Source organism: Salvelinus namaycush, chromosome 27, assembly GCF_016432855.1.
Source record: "Salvelinus namaycush isolate Seneca chromosome 27, SaNama_1.0, whole genome shotgun sequence".
Classification (NCBI taxonomy): domain Eukaryota; kingdom Metazoa; phylum Chordata; class Actinopteri; order Salmoniformes; family Salmonidae; genus Salvelinus; species Salvelinus namaycush.
In genome coordinates, this window is record NC_052333.1 from 36,454,549 (window position 1) to 36,463,806 (window position 9,258).

The following is a 9,258-nucleotide window of genomic DNA, read 5'->3' on the forward strand; positions in this document are numbered from 1 at the left end:
CTATTCTGTGGGGTGGAATCCCAGTATCATTTGAAACACAGCTTCCTACAATGCACCATCATTTACAGTATGCTGCAGCAGCATGTTTCAGAGTTTTTATTACTGTTGATACCTAAAATAGCTGTATAAATTAGTTTTCCGTTACCGTGCGTTTCTGTTTCTACTGTGTGCATAAGGGTCCTAATTGTTTGTATTCATACTGTGCATTAATTGTAATTTGTACACACATCAAGATACTCATTTGTGTGGTGAATGTTTTAGCGATGGTAGAGATTCTCTGAATATTTATTTGAATGTTTATTTGTATGGCTGTGGACAGGTTGAAGTTATCGGGACAGTAGCCTATTAGTACTAATCGTTGGATAACAAAAGTGTTCTGTTTTCTGTCAATTTATACAGCTTGTGTCATAAGGGGAGGTTAAAGCCAGGTTGGATAAGGGAGGGACCAGTGAGTCTGGTCACAATACGGACACATTGGGCAGCTGGGCAGCTTTTATTACCATGTGTAGACGGAACAAATCTCGATAAGATAGTGATCGGATCATCATGTTGATCAGATGACGATAACCACATCTTAATAATGCAAGGTGTAACCGCGGCTTCAGTGTAATGGTGGGCGGGCTGTTATACGTACCAGATTCTCTGACGCGTGAAAGAGATTGGATTTCATATGAAGAAAGGGCCAATAATGAATGTGTTTTTCTTGATCCAAAACTATTAAAGATGAGTGAAATTAATCAGGGGGGATAGCTTTGATTGTTGACACATTCATACTGTAAATCTCCAGAAAGAATCATCTGACCTTCCCACTTATTTTGACTCATGCACGCTAAAGTATTGGTAATCTACCATGGCACATATTCTCCTTGTAAGGAGATCTCTTTATCCTAATGATAATTTTTTTAAACAGTACTTTATACTGTCATTGCATCATACCATTTGGTAGGCAACCAGACTATTGCTTGATACTTTGCAGCTGCTTGATATGTAATGGACCGAAAAAGAAAATGCCAGGTTCTGTTTCAAGCAACAGTGATTGTTTATGTTGGCCTGGTACCAGATCTGAACCACTGTTGATTTCCTGTTTGAAAGGTTCTCACAGTGTTTCATTTGATTGGCCCCCCTTGCAAACCAGCTATAAATAGATAGTTGTCACATGTCATTAGAGTTAGTGAAATGTGGTCCCATCCGCTCTCTTTCTATAACTCTCATGCCCTACATTTCAAGGACCAGGAAATGATGAGCTTGCAGTGGCACCATGTGGTTAAAATAGATATTGATATTAAAATGCGTCTTCCTTGTTTTCCCCTGTGGACTACATCACCAGTCATTGTATGTTACAAACTGAACAAATATCATAACTGCATATTATGAAGTGCTGGGTCTTGAAAATATTAAACAAATATATAAAGAAATATGATCACAATCAAAAACACATAATAAACGTACATATGGATGATGTATCACAACACATAATTTCAAACAATTAGCTAGCTACTCTTTTACATGAACAGAAAACTGGACATCCAGCTCATTCAGTAGCCTTGCTCTGGGTTTGAGAACCCGGTAGTTAGCAATGTCATCATAGTCACTCTCTGAGGACTGTTTGGGGTCAAAAGTGAACAGGTGGTCCTCCTCCTCCTCATAATCATCACTCTTCCCATCAGCCACCCCTGGTTACAAACCATGATAAACAGAATATAGTGTGTCAGAAAATATAGTGACCATCCCAAATCCCTTATTGCCAAAATAGAGTAAATAGAGAAGAGGATAAGAGAGGAGAAGCTCATTTATCCTGGTCATGTACCCGAGTTTGATCAGGGTTCCCTGAAGAAATCAGGTGGATATTTGCATTGTGGGTAACTGGAGAATGCCATGGATCTATTCCCTTTGGCAGAGAAAAATAAATGCACAAGATGAATAGAAATTCAACTTAGAGCTATTGCAACATTACAGCTACTATGAAAATGTTATGATTGTTGCCTGATCATTTTCACAGAATCCCGGTAGTCCTGGTCATGATGTTCAGTGGGCGTCTGCAGGTTAGCATGTCTTTGCTGGACTAAAAGCTAAAGTATCAGGTCCTATCCAATCCAACAGTACCTATATTGGACCATACGGTAGGGCTGCAGGTTAAATGCAGAAGACACATTTTAGTTGAATGCATTCAGTTGTACAGCTGACTAGGTGTCCCCCTTTCCCATATGGTTGATTCTACAGAAGTGGTGCAAATTGCATTCTAACTATTAAAAACACAGTTACGTCTCCAAATTTAGAACCTTTATTTACATCATGAAATTGTCTAATTCAATCCAAGGCAATAACAAACATATTGTTAAATGAATATGGTACAGTCATTGTTTATACTCCTATTTCTATAGAGATATGGCTGTCCTAAAGCCTGATTCCTAATCTTCATGTTTGAAAATAAAACAATTAATGATTTAATTAACACTATTATTTCAACAGAACATCTTGAGTTGTTCTATTATTACATTGAAAGATGTTAATCTAATTAGTAGTTTTATTTATTGTTAAACATATTTATCTAAAAAAATATGTCAAATGTTTGGACACACCTACTCCTTCAAGGGTTTTTCTTTATTTTTACTATTTCCTACATTGTAAAATAATAGTGAATCAAATCAAATATATATATTTTTGAAGACATCAAAACTATGAAATAACACATATGAAATCATGTGGTAACCAAAAAAGTGTTAAGCAAATGAGAATCTTTAAAGAAGCCACTCTTTGCCTTGATGACAGCTTTGCACACTATTGGCATTCTCTCAACCTGCTTCATGAGGTAGTTACCTGGAATGCATTATAATTAACAGATGTGCCTTGTTAAAAGTTAATTTGTGGAATTAACTGCACCTCAGATTGCAGCCCAAATGTATGTTCAGAGGAGACTGCGTGAATCAGGCCTTAATGGTAGAATTTCTGCAAAGAAACAACTACTAAAGGACACCAATAAGAAGAGAATTGCTTGGGCCAAGAAACACGAGCAATGGACATTAGACCAGTGGAAATATGTCCTTTGGTCTGATGAGTCCAAATTTTAGATTTTTGGTTCCATCCGGCAGAGTAGGTGAACGGATGACCTCTGCATATGTGCTTCCCACCGTGAGCATGGGGGAGGAGGAAGTGTGATGGTGTGGGGTGCATTGCCTGTGATGAATTAGAAATAAAAGGCACGCTTAACCAGCATGGCTACCACATCATTCTGCAGCGATACACCATCCCATCTGGTTTGCCCTTAGTGGTACTATCATTTGTTTTTCAACAGGACAATGACCCAAAACACACCTCCAGGCTGTGTAAGGGCTAATTGACCAATAAGGAGAGTGATGAGTGCTGCATCAGATGATGCACTCACCCGACCTCAATCCAATTCAGATGGTTTGGGATGAGTTGGACCACAGAGTGAAGTAAAAGCAGCCAACAAGTGCTCAGCACATGTGGGGATTTATTCAAGAATGTTGGAAAAGCATTCCTCATGAAGCTGGTTCAGAGAATGCCAAGACGCAAAGGGTGGCTACTTTGAAGAATCTCAAATATAAACTTTTTTGGTTACTACATGAATCCATATGTGATATTTCTTAGTTTTTCTACAATGTAGAAAATTGTAAAAAATAAAGATAAACCCTTGAATGAGTAGGCGTGTCCAAACTTTTGACTGGTACTATATATATCTCCTACCGATTTGTGCACATTCATTGTTTCATAACTTAATTGTGTGAATTGTTTGCATTTGAATGTTAATGTCTATCAATTCCCCATTACACATACACTACATGACCAAAAGTATGTGGACAGCTGCTCGTCAAACATCTCATTCCAAAATCATGGGCATTAATATGGAGTTGGTCCCCCCTTTGCTGCTACAATAGCCTCTACTCTTATGGGAAGGCTTTCCACTAGATATTGGGACATTGCTGAGGGGGACTTGCTTCCATTCAGCCACAAGAGCATTAGTGAAGTCGGGAACTGATGTTGGGTGATTAGGCCTGGCTCGCAGTTGGCTTTCCAATTCATCCCAAAGGTGTTCAATGAGGTCAGGGCTCTGTGTAGGCCAGTCAAATTCTTCCACACCGATCGACAAATAATTTCTATATGGACCTCGTTTTTGCGCATTGTCATGCTGAAACAGTAAAGGGACTTCCCCAAACTGTTGCCCCAAAGTTGGAAGAACAGAATTGTCTAGAATGTATCCGCCAAACCCAGATTCATCCGTCGGACTGCCAGATGGTGAAGCGTGATTCTTCAGTCCAGAGAACGCATTTCCACTGCTCCAAAGTCCTATGGCGGCAAGCTTTACACCACTTGGCATTGTGCATGGTGAGCTTATACTTGTGTGCGGCTGCTTGGCCATGGAAACCCAATTCATGAAGCTCCCAACAAACAGTGCTGACATTGCTTCCAGAGGCAGTTTGGAACTTGGTAGTGAATGTTGCAACCGAGGACAGACTATTTCTACACGATTCAGCACTCAGTGGTCCCGTTTTGTGAGCTTGTGTGGCCTACCACTTCCCGGCTGAGCCGTTGTTGCTCCTAGACATTTCCACTTCACAATAACAGCACTTGCAGTTGACCGGGGCAGCTCTAGCAGGGCAATTTTTTTAACGAACTCACTTGTTGGAATGATATCATCCTATGTGCCACGTTGAAATGCGAGAAAATCTGGTACTTACCGGTATTAAAGAAAATGAGGGTGAAGATCCTGAATGTGTGGTGAAAGAATTCTTTCTTAAAGCGCTACAGATCCCAGTTATTAACTCGACATTTAAGCTTTTCATAAAAATGTCTACAAAAAAAAAAAAAAACGCTTTGACATTGTGTATAGGCCAGCGACCAAATGTCAATTTAATCCAGGCTGTAACAACAAAATGTGGAAAATGTCAAGGGGTGAATTCTTCCTGAAAGCACTGTAAACAGACAATATTTATCATTATCACTTTTCTCTATAAGTATCTTGATTGGTGGCTAAAGGCAATCAACGAAGACTGGTTCAGTGAGTAAACATACCCGTGTGACCTGTATATAATGTGACCTGTATATAATTCTCCTGAGAAAACACAGGCAACAGATTAACACAGTCAGGTTGGTCTGCCAGTAATGACATCTGAATCATGAGCTTCAGCCACACAACAACGGTCTCAGGACAAAGATTCCAGTTCAATGCCTGTTAAATGGATCAAGGATAGTTAAAGTATATCAACGTCTGTAGTTCACCTACTGAACTCCCTAAAGAACAATGTATGCTTCCCAAATTGCACTTTATTCCCTGTGTGTATATATATATATATTAATAAATATATATTTATATGAATACATTTATATATTAATATATATATTAATACATTTATATATTAATATATATATATTAATACATATATATTAATATATTAATACACATATATTAATACATATATATTAATACACATATATTAATACGTATATATTATATATTAATACATATATTAACATATATTAATATATATATTAATACATATATTAACATACACACACACATCTCAGGGTTCTCTAACCCTGTTCATAGAGAGCTAGTGCACCCGATTTGAATTATTAGCTGGTTGATAAACTGAATCAGGTTAGTTACAACTGGGATTGGAGCAAAAGCATATGGCAGGGTAGCTCTCCAGGAACAGGGTTGAGAGCCCTGATCTATCTCAAAATCAAATTGTATTTGTAACGTGCCGAATACAACAGGTGTAGCGGAAATGCTTACTTACAAGCCCTTAACCAAAAATGCAGTTCAAGAAATGGAGTATTTTTTTTTTTAAATAGTCCAGGTGGCCATTTGATTAAATGTTCAGCAGTCTTATGGCTGGCGGAGGGTAGAAGCTGTTAAGGAGCCTTTTGGTCCTAGACTTGGCGCTCCGGTACCGTGCAGTAGCAGAGAGAAAAGTCTATGACTTGGGTGACTGGAGTCTTTGACAATTTTTTTGGGGCCTTCCTCTGACACTGCCTAGTATATAGGTCCTTGGATGTCAGGAAGCTTGGCCCCAGTGATGTACTGGGCCGTACACACTACCCTCTGTAGCGCCTTTAGGTCAGATGCCATACCAGGTGGTGATGCAACCGGTCAGGATGATCTTGATGGTGCAGCTGTTGAACTTTGAGGATCTGGGGACCCATGCCAAATCTTTTCAGTCTCCTGAGGGGGAAAAGGTTTTGTGCCCTTTTCACAACTGTCTTGGTGTGTTTGGACCATGATAATTTGTTGATGTGGACACCAAGGAACTTAACTCTCAACCCGCTCCACTTCAGCACCGTCAATGTTAATTGGGGCCCTCCTTTTCCTATAGTCCACGATCAGCTTCTTCGTCTTAATCACATTGAGGGAGAGGTTGTTGTCCTGGCACCACACTGCCAGGTCTGGAAGGCTCGCAAGCGCTGCCACATTCGACGAGCGTCAGAGCCGGTGTAGTAGGATTCAATCTTAGTCCTGTTTGATGGTTCGTCTAAGGGCATAGCGGAATTTATTATAAGCATCCGGATTAGTGTCCCGCTCCTTGAAAGCAGCAGGTCTAGCCTTTAGCTCGGTGCAGATGTTGCCTGTTATCCATGGCTTCTGGTTGTGAAATGTACGTATGGTCACTGTGGGGATGACATCATCAATGCACTTATTGATGAAGCCAGTGACTGAGGTGGTATGCTCAATGCCATTGGATGAAACCAGGAACATATTCCAGTCTGTGCTAGCAAAACAGTCCTGTAGCATCCGCATCATCTGACCACTTCCGTATTGAGCGAGTCACTTGTACTTCCTGCTTTCATTTTTGCTTTTAAGCAGGAATCAGGATAGAACTATATACTACTTTTGACAAAAGCCATATGGGTCTATGTGGTGCCAATTGGGATGCAGACAGCACATTTCAAATGAATACCTTCAAAATGAACAGTTCCATTTGCAGAATCTCCTCCATGCATGCCCCATCTGTTACATAAGCTTCATGAGCTAGCCTTGGTGGATACATTTCCTACAAGAGAAGAAAAGTAGGCTATTATGCACCTTTCCAGCAAAACAGAACTTAAGATCTGACTGAAATATGAAAGCAGAACAAACATTTTTCATCTAATCTAACCGATGGTGTCTGGCACCAGCTGATGTGGGCCATGTTTTGTGTGTACAAGCAAGTGGGTGTGAAGTGTGGGCTGTTTTAAAGTGCCTTCTCGTTGGGCTGGCCATTAACAGGCCAATTATCTCATCTGACCACCACGCCCAACAACAGTCTCAGACAACATTTTCCACTATGGAAACAGAACATATAGTCAGAGCAATAGTTTTCCCTACATGCAAATTGAAGGTTAAAGAACACAGAAGTACCAGGGAATATCAAACTAGCGCAGGGCCGCCCAAATCGGTTCCTGGAGAGCTACCATGTTGTAGGGTTTCGCGACAACCCTAATCTATCACAACTGATTCTAACAATTAGCTAGTTGATAAGCTGAGTCATGTTTGTTAAAACTTCTTATGACTGGAATCCCGTTAACGGGATGATATGACAACAGCCTGTGAAAGTGCAGGGCGCCAAATTCAAACAACAGAAATCTCATAATTAAAATTCCTCAAACATACATGTATCTTATACCATTTTAAAGGTAATCTTGTTGTTAATCCCACCAAAGTGTCCGATTTCAAATAGGCTTTACAGCGAAAGCACCACCAACGATTATGTTAGGTCACCGCAAAATCACAGACAAACAGTCATTTTTCCAGCCAAAGAAAGGAGTCACAAAAAGCAGAAAGACATAAAATTAATCACTAACCTTTGATGATCTTCATCAGATGACACTCATAGGACTTCATGTTACACAATTGTTCGATAAAGTTAATATTTATATTCAAAAACATCTCTTTAAAAAACATCTCTTTACCCCCTTTTCTCCCCATTGTATTTCATATGGTTCGTGGTATCCAATTGTTAGTAGTTACTATCTTGTCTCATCGCTACAACTCCCATACGGGCTCGGGAGAGACGAAGGTCGAAAGCCATGCGTCCTCCAAAACACAACCCAACCAAGCCACACTGCTTCTTAACACAGCGCGCATCCAACCCGGAAGCCAGCCGCACCAATGTGTCGGAGGAAACACCGTGCACCTGGCGATCTGGTTAGCGCGCACTGCTCCCGGCCCGCCACAGGAGTCGCTGGTGCGCGATGAGACTTTTCAATGTGATTACTGAGGAGACTGTTATTGTCTCTCGCTCTCCCAGGTCTGATGTGGGATGTCCTGGACGTGTTACTGACTGGATGGCTCCCTTTGTGGAAATGGTTGCTGTGTGTGGCAGGGCACAATTGAAGGACTTTACCAAAGTAGCCTCTGAGGACAGGCATAATATTCAGACACAACATGCAGACACACTCAAGCTACCTACTCATGCTGGTGAGTACTTAGTACCTCAGACACCATCGACTTAATTTCTTCAATTTCCATACTGTGGATGTCAATGTGGTTGCTGTAAGTAACACAGTTGTAGAGGAAGGATTCTCAGTGCGTGAATTGGGATTAAGCTTTGGCCAACCACTTGGTGTCTTTTCTTTTCAGGAGGATGCCAGGAGGGAGTTGGAGCACCAATTCCTGACTCCCCCCAACAGCACAGAGAAGCCCATGACACACTGAGCCTGGAGAGACAGTGGTCTGAAGCGCTAAACTAACGCTTGGAAGATAACAGTAAAGAGCTGGCTCTGGCATTCTAATAGGAAAATACAGGACATGGTTCGTGGTTGATTATTAAGGACCAAAGGAATGACCAGTCTGCTTTGCGCCAAGGGGTCCAGACCTGGCTGTTTTGTCTGAGCTGGATGTCCAGCTCGTTTAATGAACATTTTTGCATAGGAGTCATTGTATTTCATATGGTCAATTTTTATTTCTTTTAATGTTATGGTTTGAATGAGGACCGTCATACTGACGCTCAGTAATGGGGACATGTTACCTCAACGTATTATGGGTTTATTGGCCTGTGGTACTTGTGCTTAGATTGATCTTTAACTTTGTTTTTTTAAATATCCACTGATTAGTATACGAGAACATTAAAATGTGAGGTTATATTGATGAGTTTTCTGAATTGTATTTCTGGAAGATTCTATTCCTTTAAATCAATTGCAGAGTATGGCATTAACTACATGTACTCAATGGCCAGTTTATTAGGTACAGCCATCTAGTGCCAGCTTGGACATCCCCTTTGCCACCTGAAATCTCCTTTGACCTGTCATCGAGCTGTTTTT